We start from the raw sequence: 17,336 nt of genomic DNA, 5'->3' as shown, positions 1-17,336 counted from the left end.
TCAACTCCAACTGGAAGGGGGCAAAGCTAGAAACTTCTCAGTCCCCCCTCGTAATGTGACCCGCAACCTAGTTATTGTTGAAATCCTATAGGAGAAGTAAAGTCATCACAGTGACAGGCTATTATTATTATGTGAAGAGTTTATGGTTGCGCGGTCGCCATTTGTTAGTTGTCTACTTCCCTCATCCCGGTATTTATGAGCCCCTCGTATTAGTGTCTTGTTAAATGTCACATTAACATGATGCTGAAACATTTCCCCACAATCTTCTTCCAGTTTCACAAACAAATCTATGACCCCTGCCCTCATGTGGTGTCCTGGACAAATGAGGTCCATCTGGGGTGAGGAGTAATTTGGGGGGAGTGACTCATCCTACAGCTCCTTGTGATAGTGGGATCACTTATTTACATCACTTATGGTTTTATCACAGGAAGAAGGGTCAGTGTCTGGACTGTATGGAGTAAAGAGGTCTGTAATGCTGTGATGTCAGTGTCCTCATAATGATACCCATCCACACAGGATGAGAACTCTGAGGAGACTTCTAATATCCTTATTTACTTACAGTAAAAGGGGCAGTTATACATATGCTGCAACTCAGCTGCTACAGAACCTCTTTTAGAATTACAGAAATAAGCTGAAAAATGAGTGCATCCTTACAAAGCTTCCTGATACATTGATATATACCTCTAACAAAAACCTATGATGGATGCCCTTTAGTGGCATTCATCGAGCATAAATTCCTATGATAAAAAAAACAACTGAAAAACAAATGTAAAAAGATCAAAATGACTTTCTTTGGCCTTTGTTGGGTGATAGGATTCTATGGATACATCTGCCATATAAATATAATGGGCTTCCTTCTCTGGAGAGAGGGATATTTGGCTATTCCCGTGTTTTGAGACTCGTAACTGAGGCTCCACGGACCCCTTTTTTGCATATTTAAATTTTGTATGGGACATTCAATGGAGACTCGTAAATGAGTACTCCATTGGAATTTTTCACTGTTCTCCCTGAGTTCAGTGATTGTTGTGTTTTGTTGGTCTATTTATCATTGCCCCAGTAGCCAGAATCCTGCTCCACACTGACGAGGGGCAAATACCCCGAAACTGCAGTCTGTGGATGGATGCCTAGCCTTGGTAACCCTTGTCTTATGTCGTTATACTTGCCACAGAGTTAGACTTTGACTCATAGGGGCCACCCTGGTGTTTCCCTATTTAGGTCCTAAAGCTCGCAACAGAGTGAGGATCTGAGGGACTACGTATCAGGGTGGTTTGGTGCTCTCCCCACTAGGAGGCACCCCTTGGCAATGGGCTTCCTTCTCTGGAGAGAGGGATATCTGGCTATTCCCGTGTTTTGAGACTTGTAACTGAGGCTCCATGGACCCCTTTTTTGCATATTTAAATTTTGTATGGGACAATCAATGGAGACTCGTAAATGAGTACTCCATTGGAATTTTTCACTGTTCTCCCTGAGTTCAGTGATTGTTGTGTTTTGTTGGTCTATTTATCATTGCCCCAGTAGCCAGAATCCTGCTCCACACTGACGAGGGGCAAATACCCCAAAACTGCAGTCTGTGGATGGATGCCTAGCCTTGGTAACCCTTGTCTTATGTCGTTATACTCGCCACAGGGTTAGACTTTGACTCACAGGGGCCACCCTGGTGTTTCCCTATTTAGGTCCTAAAGCTCGCAACAGAGTGAGAACCTGAGGGACTATGTATCAGGGTGGTTTGGTGCTCTCCCCACTAGGAGGCACCCCTTGGCAATGGGCTTCCTTCTCTGGAGAGAGGGATATCTGGCTATTCCCGTGTTTTGAGACTCGTAACTGAGGCTCCACGGACCCCTTTTTTGCATACATCTGCCATATGTATCAGATTTGTATATGGAAAACATACACCACAAATGTAATGTAAGGCACTATTACACAGAACGATTATCTGATAAATCAGGCAGATATTTCCCCATGTTATAGAGATAGTGATCAGCTGATGAGCGAGCAAAAGTCTGCTCATCAACCGATCATTGTTTAAAAATCGGTGGCTGCCAGCCGTACATTGCTCTGTGTAATGGGAGATGAAAAGTGGACAATGGGTGATTAAAGCACAGGCCTGCACGGACATCGCTAACTAGATCCATGAAGCCCTGCCTACACGATCATCGAGCCATGTAATGGGCTTGGTAATCAAGTACTTATCTAGCTGATTGGTGTTTGCTTACCCCGTGCATTGGACTGTCTAATACGGCGTTAGGCTATGTTCACACATTATATTTTTTATGACAAAGGTGGCCATTCTGAGTTCTATGATTAATTGAATTGAAGGCACACCCAAATGTGTTCACAATCAAAATAGAAATAAAATTATGTTCCTATGGCCGATATGGCAGTATCAACCGCAGAAACATGTAAAACAGCGGCCGTTGTTTATATGTACAATGGAAAGCCAGGACTTTTTCTCCTTACTAAAGCTACTGCTGCAGCTGGTACATGCCAATTCTAACTTTCCATTATGGGTAGCCATCAGAACCCTGCCAAGAACAGAATGTCGATATACACTCACCGGCCACTTTATTAGGTGCACCATGCTAGTAACGGGTTGGACCCCCTTTTGCCTTCAGAACTGCCTCAATTCTTCATGGCATAGATTCAACAAGGTGCTGGAAGCATTCCTCAGAGATTTTGGTCCATATTGACATCATGGCATCACACAGTTGCCGCAGATTTGTCGGCTGCACATCCATAATGCGAATCTCCCGTTCCACCACATCCCAAAGATGCTCTATTGGATTGAGATCTGGTGACTGTGGAGGCCATTTGAGTACAGTGAGCTCATGGTCATGTTCAAGCAGAAATCGAGACTCATCAGACCAGGCAACGTTTTTCCAATATTCTACTGTCCAATTTCGATGAGCTTGTGCAAATTGTAGCCTCAGTTTCCTGTTCTTAGCTGAAAGGAGTGGCACCCGGTGTGGTCTTCTGCTGCTGTAGCCCATCTGCCTCAAAGTTCGACGTACTGTGCGTTCAGAGATGCTCTTCTGCCTACCTCGGTTGTAACGGTTGGCTATTTGAGTCACTGTTGCCTTTCTATCAGCTCGAACCAGTCTGCCCATTCTCCTCTGACCTCTGGCATCAACAAGGCATTTCCGCCCACAGAACTGCCGCTCACTGGATGTTTTTTCTTTTTCGGACCATTCTCTGTAAACCCTAGAGATGGTTGTGCGTGAAAATCCCAGTAGATCAGCAGTTTCTGAAATACTCAGACCAGCCCTTCTGGCACCAACAACCATGCCACGTTCAAAGGCACTCAAATCACCTTTCTTCCCCATACTGATGCTCGGTTTGAACTGCAGGAGATTGTCTTGACCATGTCTACATGCCTAAATGCACTGAGTTGCCGCCATGTGATTGGCTGATTAGAAATTAAGTGGTAACGTGCAGTTGGACAGGTGTACCTAATAAAGTGGCCGGTGAGTGTATACTGTGGCAGAAAGCAGCAGGTGACTCAGTTCATGTTGCATATGCCATTTTAACAAAACTGGAAAATGTAGCAGACTCCACTATAAAGTCTAGTTAAAATAGCATATAGGGTCCAAACATGTCACCAGAATGGCACTCACTGCTCTCTGTCCCAGTATATGTTGGCATCCTGGTCTCGGCGGGATGCCAACAGGTACCTGTGACAGAAAGTGAAAATGCAGGGTGAACTTAGGCTAACATTTTCCTGTGGCTATGAGGATCTAAAAATAATTTGCTTAAAGCGGCACTATCAGCAGGTTCTTCCCAGGGAACCTGCTGATATGCCGTAGTAGCTATGTATGTCAGTAATACACAGCCACTACTTTTAGCCCTCTCCACCCCCGCATTGTTTGTTAAATCACTAAATGCTCTTATGCAAATTACTAGCATAAGAGCATTTAGGGCGTTGCTCTGGGTCGGAGAGCAACGCCACGGCCCGCCCAGCCCGCCCCCAATGCATATTCATAACTGCATAGTGGGCTGTATACACTGCAGCTGCGCAGGAAAGCACAGGCTGCTTCCCGCACATGCACGAACCCCCTGAGGCACCAATGATCCTCCCAGAGGTCCTCAGGCCGTAAGTATAAGATAGACTTTATACTTAAGTCTTGAGAGACCTTGGGGAGAATCGGCGTTGGCCTGGGGGGTTCGCGCATGTGCGGGAAGCAGCCTGTGCTTCCCTGCGCAGCTGCAGTGTATACAGCCCACTATGCAGATATGAATATGCATTGGGGGCGGGCTGGGCGGGCCGCGGCGTTGCTCTCCGGCCAAGAGCAACGCCCTAAATGCTCTTATGCTAGTAATTTGCATAAGAGCATTTAGTGATTTAACAAACAATGCGAGGGCGGAGAGGGCTAAAAGTAGTGGCTATGTATTACTGACATACATAGCTACTACGGCATATCAGCAGGTTCTCTGGGAAGAACCTGCTGATAGTGCCGCTTTAAAGAGGACCTGTCAACCCCCGTGCCGGGGTGACAGGCTCCTGACCCCCCGTTAGAGCCCCCTATACTCACGTGATCCCGCCGGGTCCCGCTTCCTGAGTCGGTCGGGTCACGGAGATATCAGCGCCCGAAGCCCGGCGCGGGCGCTGACAGGAGTGTCCGATGCCTATAGAGAATGACGGAGCATCGGACTCCCCATTCATTCTCTATGGGCATCTGACTCTGCTGTCAGCGCGCGCCGGGCTTCGGGCGCTGATATCTCCGTGCCCCGACCGGCTCAGGAAGCGGGACCCGGCGGGATCACGTGAGTATAGGGGGCTCTAACGGGGGGTCGGAAGCCTGTCACCCCGACATGGGGGGTGACAGGTCTCCTTTAAGGCTGCCGTCACACATGGTAGTTTTTTTGAGCAAACTGTCACTAGGTTTTTAAGCCAAAGCCAGAAGTGGATCCAGCAGGAGGCAGAAGTATAAATCCTTCCCATTTCCCATTCCTTCTCCATCCACTCTTTGTTTTGGCTCAAAAACTGCATGCCAGTTTTCAAAAAAAAATTTCCATGTGATGGCAGCCTTAGATTGGGTTCATATATCAGCATTTGACCCAGTATTTTACATCAGTATTTATAAGGCTGGGTTCACACTGTGTTTTCCCAGCTGTCTTCCATTTCAGTATGTTAATGTTAACATACAGAAAAACACAGCAAACCATGATTTTGTACAGCAAAAAAACTGATCCATTTCAGTCAGATATTTTTTAATAATGTAAGTCAATGGAAAACGGAATGTGCAGTATGGCATTTAACAGCATCCATTTTTAACTTCCTTTTTATTTGTCAGTTTATGGCTGTGTGATAAACACATGGCCACTGGCCGTGCATCGCTACATGTAGTTGTGCATGGCTGACGGCTGATGACAGTGTAAAAATAATAACGTTTATACTTACCTATTCTCCCCTGTTGTCCTGCAGCCTTCTGCCGGTGTTCCCTACTCACTACTGACACTTCTGGCCCCATATCTTCAGTGACAGTCTGCCCAGCCAATCACTGGCCATGTCGCTTTCCCGTCTCGGCCAGTGATTGGCTGTGCAGCCTGTCACTGGAGAGATGGGGCCAGACGTGTCAATGGTGAGCCGGGAACACCAGCAGACGGCTGTAGGACAAGGGGGGAGAATAGGGAAGTATAAACTTTATTATTTTTCATGTAAAAAGCAAGAGCTGCATAATGATGTCTGTGTAACCCTCATGCACGATTATCGAGCCATGTAATAGGCTCTGTAAGTGAGTGCCAATCTAGCAGATTGGTGAAAGGCTTACAAATACAGAGCCAAAGCTTTGATTGCCTTCTGTCGGTCTGAAGCTTCCACTTTGACCTGGATTTATCAATCTGTCGCTGAGTCAGATTTTTATCTGCAACAGATAAAAACTAGAGATGAGCGAATTTACAGTAATAACAAAGCGAAGTGCTTCGCTCATGAGCCTGCTGCCTTATAACTCACTGCCGCTCCTCCCCAGGTGCTGGGAATAGATGGATCCAGTGCTGGGAAACTGGGAGAAAATTCCCAGTACCTGGGGGGAGCGGCAGTGAGTTATAAGGCAGCCGGCTGATGAGCGGATTGCAGAGATAATGAAGCACTTCGCTTTGTTAATACTGTAAATTTGCTCATCTCTAATAACAACCAATAAGTGTCAGCAGTTTGGAGCCTAAGTTTTAAAATAACGGCCGTTATTGGCCGTTAAAAGACGGCCATCCACTAAATTTCAACAGTGTGTAAACATAGCCTTTCTGTGTTTTCAATCCACTCCTGGTTTTAGTGGAAAAATACTGCCCAAAATACTGAGCAAAAATACTGTGTGGGAACATAGCCTAAAGCCGCATTTCCACATTGCGGTGAAAAACTGCGGCTGGAACTATTCCATTGGTGACTGCGTGTTCACACATTCATTGTCTTCACTAAAATGTGGGAAGGTGACCGACTCTTGGCTTTGAGGATGGACTCATTAATGGAGTTATGTAAGATAAGAAAATATAGCTTTCTTCCAGAAAAAGCACCACTCTTGTTCTCAGCTTGTGCGTGGTATTGCAGCTCAGTTTTACTGAAGTGAATAGAGCTGAGTTGTAATACCACATACAACCTAAAGACAAGGTGTGGGGGTGTTTTCAAAAGACAGAAACTGTGCTTTTTCAAACCTAGATAACAGAAATAACTGTAATGACAATGTTGATCATTATGCTGAGGCCCTAAATGTTTTGCATAGCCACAGTGCCCCCATGGCAGACACCCACAGCACCCTCTAACAATCATGGACGGCGAAATCCCAGTCTCCCCCATAACAATGACTGAAGGCCACAACATCCCTGTAGCATAAATAGAAGGCCACAGTTCCTTCACAATAATGATAGGTAGATACAGCACTCCTTTACAATAACATATGCTTCAGCATCCCCCTAACAACAAACAGCTACAGTGCCCTCATAACAATGTTAGTAATTATCAGCTCAGTTCCGTTGCAGTGAATTAGGCTTAATTGCAATACTACACATAACCTGAGTACAGGGGTGGTGCTCTTTTGCAAGTAATTAGCCATGCGTTTTCTAATTCTGGATAACCCCATTGAATGAAGTATCAGGATTGTATTGGTGGGGTCATTTTTATGGGGGCTGGATGAAAGATCAGGATTTTTCTGGGGGGCAGTGTGTAATAGGCAACTGGATGAAGGATCAAGAACTTGCTGGCAGGAACAGTTTAGTGGAGGAGCCAATGAAGAATCAGGTTTGTGTTTGGTATAGGGGTGTAATAGGGAACTGGACAAAGCCTCGAGGTGCATTTACACGTAACGATTATCGTGTGAATTTAACGATCAAATTCGAACGATAATCGTACGTGTAAACGCTGCGAACTATGAAACGACGAACGAGAAATCGTTCATTTTGATCTTTCAACATGTTCTCAAATCGTCCTTTACAAAAACAGATCGTTCCGTGTAAACAGTCATTTGCCGATTTAACCAATGTGTGAGGCTTAAGCGATCGCAAAGCGAATTTTCCGTACGATATATCATTCCATCTAAACGCTGATCGTTATAAAAAAAAATCGTTACTCCGACATCGTTAATCGTACGATCGGGCCAATTATCGTTTCGTGTAAACGCACCTTTAGGATTGTGCTGTGGGTCAGTGTAATAGGTAGCTGGTTGAAGGCTCATGACTGTGCTGGGGCGAGTCATGCAATGGTGGGTGGATAAAACAGCAGAATTGTGCTGGAACTGGACATAAATCTTTGCACTTTGATGGTAAATTTTTTCTGGAGCTTTAATTGAGCTGCGTGCAATGGTGAAAGGGGCAAGACATCAAAGGAAAATGCAGGAAGTTTACAGATAGGGGGCTGTATACAGGGCGCCTCTGTTGTCCTCACATGGACAGCTGTATACCGCATGCTCAGGGAGATGTGTATATTATATACAGATGTTTAGCATGTATCTGCAAAACATCAAAGTATTTACATTAGGACAGACATGCTCATTAGTGGTTCTATGGAAGAAGGGGAGGGACACATTGTATGGAGGATGGGGGGGTAGTTAGAGTGCAAGCTTGTGGGGCTGATACTTTGTGCATAAAAAGGGGATTAGACAGTGAGCTCCTTGGTACAGGGATGCTGAGTGTGATAAATCATGTGCAACAGAGTATGATTGGGAGCCCTGGGAATGATGGATTTAATAAACTGTGAGAGGTAAGGATTGGAAGCTCCTTAGACCAGGGTAACAGGAGTTAGCAGGAACTGCACACTTATAACATTGATATTAAAGGGGTTGTCCAGCAAAAATCCTATACCTTCAATTCATCTGGTTCCAGAAACATATAGATTTGTAATTTACCTATATTAAAAATATCCAGCCTTCCAGTACTTATCAGCTGCTGTATGTTGTATGTGCTGTATGAGATTTTTAAATAGAAGTAAATTACAAATCTATATAACATTCTAAAACCAGTTGATCTGAAAGAATTTTTTTTCGCTGGATAACCTTTTTAATAGCACCCATCTTTCTAGTTTTGTGCATTCCCCCAAACAAGCTCTCCATTAACACATGGGGGACATTTATCATGGGAAAAATGCATATTTTTTGTCGGAAAATGGCCAGATGCAAATAAATGTATTCGCAAATGGCCGTTCTGCAAATAAATAATCGCATCTGGCCATTTTCCGCCCCATACGCCAAGGAGGCGGGGAGGGGTTCGCGGACTCTGGGTCCGCTCAATTCATCATTTATTTTGCCAAAAAATAGTCAGGAAACCTACTCCAGCTCTGAGCTAGCGTAGGTTTCCTGGAGCACACACTGGTGCGCATGGGATTTATGAAGAGGCAGTGCGCCTTTTTTTTTTTTTTTTTTTTTTTAAAGTCCGGGGTAGAAACCGCTGGACTTAATAAATGTCCCCCATACTGCATCAAGTTACATGACTGATTATTCTTTGGAAGATTATTCTTTGAACTTTTAGATGAAATCCAATGATAGATAATAGGGTTCTAATGAAAGCTTAAAGGTTAAATATAATGGAGGATGTGTAAATATAAATCTCCAGCCCCGTGGCTCCAATAATACACGACTACATGATGGTCTCCAACATGGAGCAACTAAGAACTGAAAGTAAATCTTTTACATAGAAATGTTTTACAATCAGAAACTGTGACTAATTTGACTATAAAATACAGTATAGTAACAGCAGGGCCATACTGATACTATGACCTGTGAGAGGGAGAAGGGGAAGTGGTTGTGAACAAGGCTTCAGTCTTATGTAAATAAAAATTAAAGGGAATCTGTCTGTTGCAATTTATGTTCCAAATTGCCAACACTGTTCCATAGCTGTAAAGAGACACATGATTCCGTTCATATATCTGTATGTGCATCAGGAACACAGAGAAATGCTTTCATTCTGTAGTAGAAGAGTCAAAGAGGCTTTCCCAAGCTCCTGAAGGGCAGCAAGCTTTAACACCTCCTTACTCCCCCCTCTCATAACGGACCCTGCTTTGAGGTGTCAATCAAGTATATTGGAAAAAAAGCCACTGGCTGTCATTTTCAGCTGGTAACTGGGTATGTCATGTACCCGACTCTTCCAGCTGCAACTTCACTGCCCAGCTGAGCGACCGCCCACCTAGCCAGTCATTGATTGGGGCATTATCACACCCCAGTCACTAATTGGCTGAATGGACAATCACTCAGCTAGGTGCGTGACGTTGCAGCTAGGAGAGCTGCAGGTCACTGGTGGCTGTGAATGGCACTACAGGGCACAAGGATAGGTAGGTTAACAATATTTTATCCCCCTGTTTTTGCTCCATTTTACACCAATCACATCAGTAATGTAATTTAGTTGGTCAGTGTTGGTCAAGTGTAAAGTAAGAAAAACTCTTAGTAAATATGTTAGGAAATCGGGAAAAAATTAAACAGATAAATGTCCTAAAAACACCCAAAGGCTGCCCGTCACATGCTGCAGTTTTTTTTCTTTTCAAAAACTGCCACCGCTAGCTTCTGGCTTTATGTTCTAAAAACTGCAGGGGACTAAACATTGTACATTGTTGAGAGAGTTGATGCATATATGTACGCATCCCCACTGGAACAGAGAATCCGGCAGTAATATGTACATTCCATGGTAAAAAACAAAGTCTTTGAAGAAAAAGGATATGGCACTCACCCCTCAGTTGCAGGCTTCAAACAATCTTTATTTTACCTGTGGTTTGAAGCCTGTAACTAAAGGGTGAGTGCCATATTATTCCTGCTTGCAAGTGGATATGAGCGAATCGCTTCGTTTGATTAGTGCTCCACTTATTAAGCCGCCGGCCTTTTAGAGCTTCTCCCCTTCCTGCCACTCCTGGCAAAAGCTGAATCCAATCCTGGGAAACCTCCTATTTTCCCAGGATTGGATTGAGCTTTTCCCCATTAGGGTGGGTTCATACTGAGGAATTCTTGCAGATAAACTCAGCGGAATTTCGCAGTATGTCAGCGCGCACGGCGGATAGCGGAATGGTGTCTATGGAGCCGGCGGAAAGGCGCGCGGCCATACTGCGGAATTCCGCAGAGTTTATCCACGAGAATTCCTCAGTATGAACCCACCCTTACACAGGGTTGGAGGGCCAGGGAGTGGAGCAGCGCTGAAAGGCCAGCTGCTTGATGAGTGGAGTGCTAATCAAACAAAAGCTTTGTTTATATCAACGATTCGCTCAAATCTACTTGCAATTATATAGCGCACCACCTATGCTGCATTGTCCAATAGGTGCATATCCCCATTGGTGGTACAGAGTCAGTAGTCCCGGACTATTTTTCTTTATACACTCCATGGTACTCTACAGCAATAGTGTATGGTGCTAAAGAATATACACAGAGAAGAAGTCACTCCGTTGTGGGCTGGACTCCCCACTCCCTTAAAAGCACAGTGGCACAGGACTTTTAGTGCAGCCATGTGTAAAGCACAAAGTCATTTAATTGTGCACCTGCAGGAGAGGTCCTGCACCACTGCAGATGACCAGGGCCAGAGCAGAGGAGACCACAGCACAGCAGCAAAGGAAAGGTTAGTGGGGAAGATTATTTACCTACAGGGGGTTTCTGCCTAATGAAGGAATTACTTATTTAGTGGGGGTGTTTACATGATGGGAGCATCAGCCAAATAAAGAGGGGATGTACCTACTGGGGCAACTACCTTATGGGTAAAGATTTGTACCTACTGGGAACATCTACCCAATGGATGGGATTACCCCCCTCCATAATTGGGGAATGTGCTAAAAGTGTGGAGCCTAATGGTCCATTTACACAGAGCGATAATTCGCCTAATCGATTGTTTTTTGAAGCAACGATTTTATTTTTAAAACAATTTGCGTTTAGACGAAGAGATAAATGGTTTGAAAAAAAATTTTTTGCAATCGTTTTAAAGATCGATTAAAGTGTCAATGTTGTTTAATTTTTTTTGCAGAAATCAAAAAGGTCAGTACCAGTAAAAAAAAAAAAAAAAAAAAAAAAAAAGAACCAGTCTAGGCAATCTTCTGTGAAGTAAAAAGCTAAAGGGGTTGTCCATGGAACAGAAAAGGAATCAACTGTTCTGCTTCCTGGACAACCTTTTTAAGGTTTTCAGTCTCTGAATATAAACAAGAATTTATAATAAGCAAACATCTAATAAAATGGTGAAGAATTCAAATTCAAAAGAGGGCAGATTAACATATTACTCAACTGAAAGTTTGTCAGAGTAAATGTACCTTCTCTTAATAAATGTGTCACATCTTGGACAGTTCTAAAGACAGGAAATGATATGCACACCTGCTGAGCAGGCAATTATTGGCGCTATTAATGTTAGTCTTGTTGGAAACTGGTGGCCTTGTTGCTCCCAGTTATCCACACCTTGGTTCTACTTTTAAAAAGTCAGCTAGGGCAGTGAAAACTTTAATACTTGTGGACACCTAGAGGGGCGTTTAAGCAGACCAGCATACTCATACGCCAGTTTTAAATTAGTCCCGTCCCCAATTGCCCCATCGGATTCACTAAGAGGTTTAGGCCTCTTAGGGCCCTATTCCACCGGACGATTATCGTTTGCATAATCGTTAACGATTAACGATCTCAAACGACCGCTATTGCGAAAGACCTGAAAACGTTCGGTCATTGCCATGGAACGATAATCGTTACTTATGATCGTAATTGCGATCGTTTCTCTTCGCTATTTATTCGCTATTGCGTTCGTATCTATTGCGAACGACCGAACGATGTCTTATTCAATGCGAACGATTTGCGAACGAGCAACGATAAAAATAGGTCCAGGTCTTATAAAGCGATCAACGATTTCTCGTTCGGTCGTTAATCGTTAACTGCATTTCAACCGAACGATTATCGTTCAGATTCGAACGATTTAACGATAATCTGAACGATAATCGTCCGGTGGAATAGGGCCCTTAGTGAATCCAGCCTGACCTGCGTCTGTCGTACGTTGGGCACAGAAATCTACACCTGCTCCTGAGCAGGTGTAAATTTCTGCCATGATTTAGTTTGCTCATAACTTGACCTTAGGTGTTCCCCCAGGATTGGCTGAAGAAGCTTTCTGACAGTGCTCTCTGCTGCCCACATTTTTTTTTTAATCCCACCAGTAGGAATTCTCACACACACTGTTACAGTGTCAGCAGCGCAGTTCATCCTACATTGTCTTTACTGAATTAAGTAAATGCACTCCCATTAGTGTAAATAGCTGATCAATGTCTGCAATGGACATGAGCTGTCGCCTCAGAATTCATCATAGCTTGATGGTTTTATAGACACTTGAGTTACTAAGAAAGATCTGATGATCACAGATAGATGCTTCCACTGCCCGCCACCTTATTCAGAAAGCAGATTGTTTGTGACTGTGGAGACACATTGCATCGTCCTTATGGGTGCGTCCATATGTTTACTGAGTAGAGGAGACATTTGTTCTGCAGCAACGACAGAAGAGAAACACATAGAAAATATGTTCTCTCATCTGTAACAGACGTGGCTCTTGTTCTCTAAGGAGTAGAGACTATTCCTACAAATCCCCTTTATTGCACAGGGCTGCTGCAGTCTTCTAAGGAAGACATTCTGAACATTTCTATTTAACTTTGTTATTTTAATTTCTCGCTGACTTTAAGATCTGCACTTGCTGTTAGAGATTATGGCCAGGTACAGTATGACAGTCTCTCCCGATCACATAAATATGGATTTGTTATAATGTATCCAAGTACACAATCCTCTGTCAGCCAAACAAAGCAGCTGCGTTAATCTCCCTCCTTTTCTTATGGTTTATTACAGTGACCCCCAGTTATATGTTATACCTCTTTCTATGTCACCACTTTCCTCATGCAATAGTCAGCTATCACTACCATCATGTCATCGGTCTAAAAATTTAATTCCTCCAAAAACTGAACAAATTCTGCTCCTGCCCATCTACTAACCTACGAACATCCGATCTCTCAATTTCAAGTATACCTGTCATGCTTCGGTTCCCAAACATCAATGTGCAGTTGCAATTGCCAATGGAAGTTCAGTGAAAACAACTGCACATGGATGTAAGGGTCCCTTTACACACACAGATTATCTGACACGTATTTGTAGCCAAAGCCAGGAACAGACAGTAAACAGAGAACAGGTCAAAAAGGAAAAATTTGATTTCTCTTCTTTTCAAATCCATTCCTGGTTTTGGCTGCAAGAATCTGTCAGATAATCTGTGTGCGTAAAGGGACCCTAAGAGTTTGCAATTTCCGTGCACAAGCCCTATGGCCCCATTCACACTGAGCAAAAACGTCAGAATCCCGCCATACTCAGTGTCCTGCAGTGAGTGAATGAGAGTGCGCACGCTCGTCCACTTCCTCCCCTCTCCACTTAAAGAAGTGACATGTCATTTCTTTGAGCAGAGAGGGGAGGAAGCGAGCGCGCATCCTCTCATTCACTCAAGGCAGGACACTGAGCACGGCAGGATTCCGCGGCTGCTTTTGCTCAGTGTGAATGGGGCCTTTCTTAATAAGACCTGTGCATGGAACTTACAGCCACTTAGGACACTTTCATGACAACCTGAAGTTCCATCAGCAAAACTGCATCTGCGCATGGGTTACAGGAGCCTGAAGCATGACCGGTACACTACTTTGTGTTTAGTACTACCATGTCTATTAGGACTCATGCACACTGAGCAAAAGAGGCGGATTTTCAAAGCGGAAGTCGCACGAAATTCTACACAAAAATCGGCCAATTTAAATTGAGCAAACCACTTTTCCATTGTTGTCAATGGGTTTTGCGCTGTGTTTTTCACACAGAGGAATTTCAGTCTGTAAATTTCCATGGCGGATCAGCTTTCCTCTCAAAGTGGTGACATGTTACTTCTTTGGGCGGATTCCGCTAGAGGAATCCTATAGAAGTCAATAGGGCTTGAATTCCACTCAAATTTCCCTCCTATTCTGCCATAGCAGAATACAAGGCGAATTTCAAGCAGAAATCTTTCCTCTTCAATTCCTCCTCTATTGCTTAGGGTGCATGAGCCCTTAGGCAGCACATCCACTTCCTTGAGCTTTTGTCTAAACCAGAATCTCTGTTTCATTCTCTCTATACAATCCAATCGCTTACATATTCCTACACTGCAAAAACATTTGTATGGAGCGGGTTAAGTATAGTAGCAAAAACCTGATGTATTTAAAAAATAAAAAATAGGGGAACATATCTGCAGCATACTGGCAATGACCCCACTGTACTCAGCTAGAGACTTCATTCACACATATACATACTACATTGAAACCATTAGTGTAATTATAGTTGTTGCCCGTATGCCATGGCCTCCAGCCTGTACAAGCAATGTACTAGTGAAAGATGAGAATCCAGCCTTACTGTAGAGACAGCCAAAACTCTTACATTATGCTCACACACTTTTTTTTTTCTTTAAACTATTAAATTCCATGGACATACAAATTTTACATCTGGAATTACTAGAGACATAAATGGCTGAGAAGAAGTCCTTACCACTTAAAATACATACCATAAACAGATGCTTAAAAATGAGACATATTTGGGATGTAAATTTCCCCAAAAAAATCTACTTTGAAACCAGCTATGAAACATTTGCACCATTTTTCCTGGTTTTGGTAAAGAAAAAAAAAATGTTGACCAAAATAAAGGCAAAAATACCGGGGGAGATTTATCAAACATGGTGTAAAGTGAAACTGGCTCAGTTGCCCCTAGCAACCAATCAGATTCCACCTTTTATTCCTCACAGACTCTTTGGAAAATGAAAGGTGCAATCTGATTGGTTGCTAGGGGCAACTGAGCCAGTTTTACTTTACACCATGTTTGATAAATCTCCCCTATTGTGTGCACATACAGTACCAGTCAAACATTTTAGAATATGTCAATTTTTCCAGTTATTTTCTTTTACATTAACACAGTTCTACTAGAACAACTAACAAGAAGTGCTTTAAAAGGAAGTTAAAAAGAAAAATGAATTTTTTTAACCCCTTCAAGACCGAGACCATTGATGCACGGATGTCCGGGTCAAATTAATGCAATGTTCCTCCCTGCCTTCTAAGAGCCAAAGCGCTTTTATTTTTCCACCTACAGGGCTGGATGGGGTGTCATTTTTGTGCCACGATCTCTAGTTTTAATTAATATCATATTGGTTTAACAGAAAAATTTTGATTGCTTTTTACGATATTGCTTTTGCTACGATATAAAAATATGTATAATAAATAAATATATCATATAATGGGCAAGGAGGTATATTATATACTTAAAGTACTAAAAGTATTATATACTTTTATTGGGAGGGGGTTTATAAGGTGTTTTTTTTTAATACTTTTTATGGATTGTGGTCGGTCAGCACTTCCATGTGATAGGAAAATTCTAAAACATAACTTTTAATTCATAAATATTATAACACCAATGCGTTTCGCGCCACAGCGCTTAATCATGGTCACATCACATGGGAGTGCTGACGACCACAATCTTTTCAAACTGCCCCTTGCGAATTCAGCGTCTAGCAAACACCAGGACTTGTGCACCCCACCCTTCCTCTTACACAGTCTGGAGCCGGAGAACACATGTGCTGGGTAAGCTGATCCATTCCTCTGTTTTTGCTATTGTTTTTTTTTTTTTTTTTTAAACACTTATATTTCACAGTAAAACATGCAATCATTAGATTGCATATACTGATCTATGCTATGTCATAGCATAGCATAGATCAGTGTTATCGGCGATCTATGCAGAGCGCCTGCCTGAGACTTTATGCACAGATGGCCGACTTACTCCCGCCCGTCGGTACAAGTGATCAAAATCCCCGCAGCATGGCTGCTGGGGTGCCGATCACTCAGTGACAGGAGCTTGTTCTGTCACAGAGTACCTTAAACAACGCGATCGCTATAGATTGCAGCGTTTAAGGCAGGGATGGGGAACCTTCGGCCGTCCAGCTGTTGCAAAACTACAATTCCCATCATGTCTGGACAGCCAAAGCTTTAGCTGTGGCTGTCCAGGCATGACAGGAATTGTAGTTTTGCAACAGCTGGAGGGACGAAGGTTCCACATCCCTGGTTTAAGGGGTCAATAACAAGCAGCTGCTTGCCAATTTGCTGGGCTCCCGGGACACTGATGTGTGCAGGACCACTCTTACTGCAGCGGTCCCGCACATATCAAACCCCTCTCACCTCAGGAACATATATATCAGTGATGGCTAACCCTGACACTCCAGCTGTTGCAAAACTACAGTTCCCATCATGCCTGAACAACCGAAGATATGGCTTTGGCTGCCTAAGTATGATGAGAATTGTAGTTTTGCAACAGCTGGAGTGTCAAGGTTAGCCATCACTGGTATATATATACATTCCTACTGCATGGGGTATGTGCAGTAGAAACGTATATCTACATATTGCTGACATGAAGGGGTTAAGCGTCTAACCACAATAGTGTGTAGAGATGAGTGAATTTACAGTAGGATTTACAGTAGGAACAAAGCAAAGCAAATTTACAGTCCTGGGAAACTGGGAGAAATTTTCCAGGACTGGATCCATCTTTTCCCAGCACCTGGGGAAGAGCGTCAGGGAGCAGAGCAGACTTCTAAGCTAGCAGCCTGAAGAGCAGAATGTAGATAGAACATAGTGCTTTGCAGCGTTCCTACTGGAACTTCGCTCATCTCTTATGTTGTGAATTTCTTTTTTAAACCACAGGGCTTTTTTTTTTCAGGAAAGACATCAAGGACAGCTACTCTGCAGCAAAGAAAGCAAATTATGGTTTGTGAATGGATGCAAACTATTCATACAGGTGTCTCAAATTTTGGGAATTACTAGAAAAAACTGCTGTTATGGTATTCAGCATGGATCTCGGTAATTAAACCTTTATCCAACAGAGACAACAGGCGCACAAAGTAGATACAGA

Source organism: Dendropsophus ebraccatus, chromosome 4 (genome assembly GCF_027789765.1).
Source record: "Dendropsophus ebraccatus isolate aDenEbr1 chromosome 4, aDenEbr1.pat, whole genome shotgun sequence".
Taxonomy (NCBI): domain Eukaryota; kingdom Metazoa; phylum Chordata; class Amphibia; order Anura; family Hylidae; genus Dendropsophus; species Dendropsophus ebraccatus.
This window is presented reverse-complemented; position numbering follows the sequence as displayed.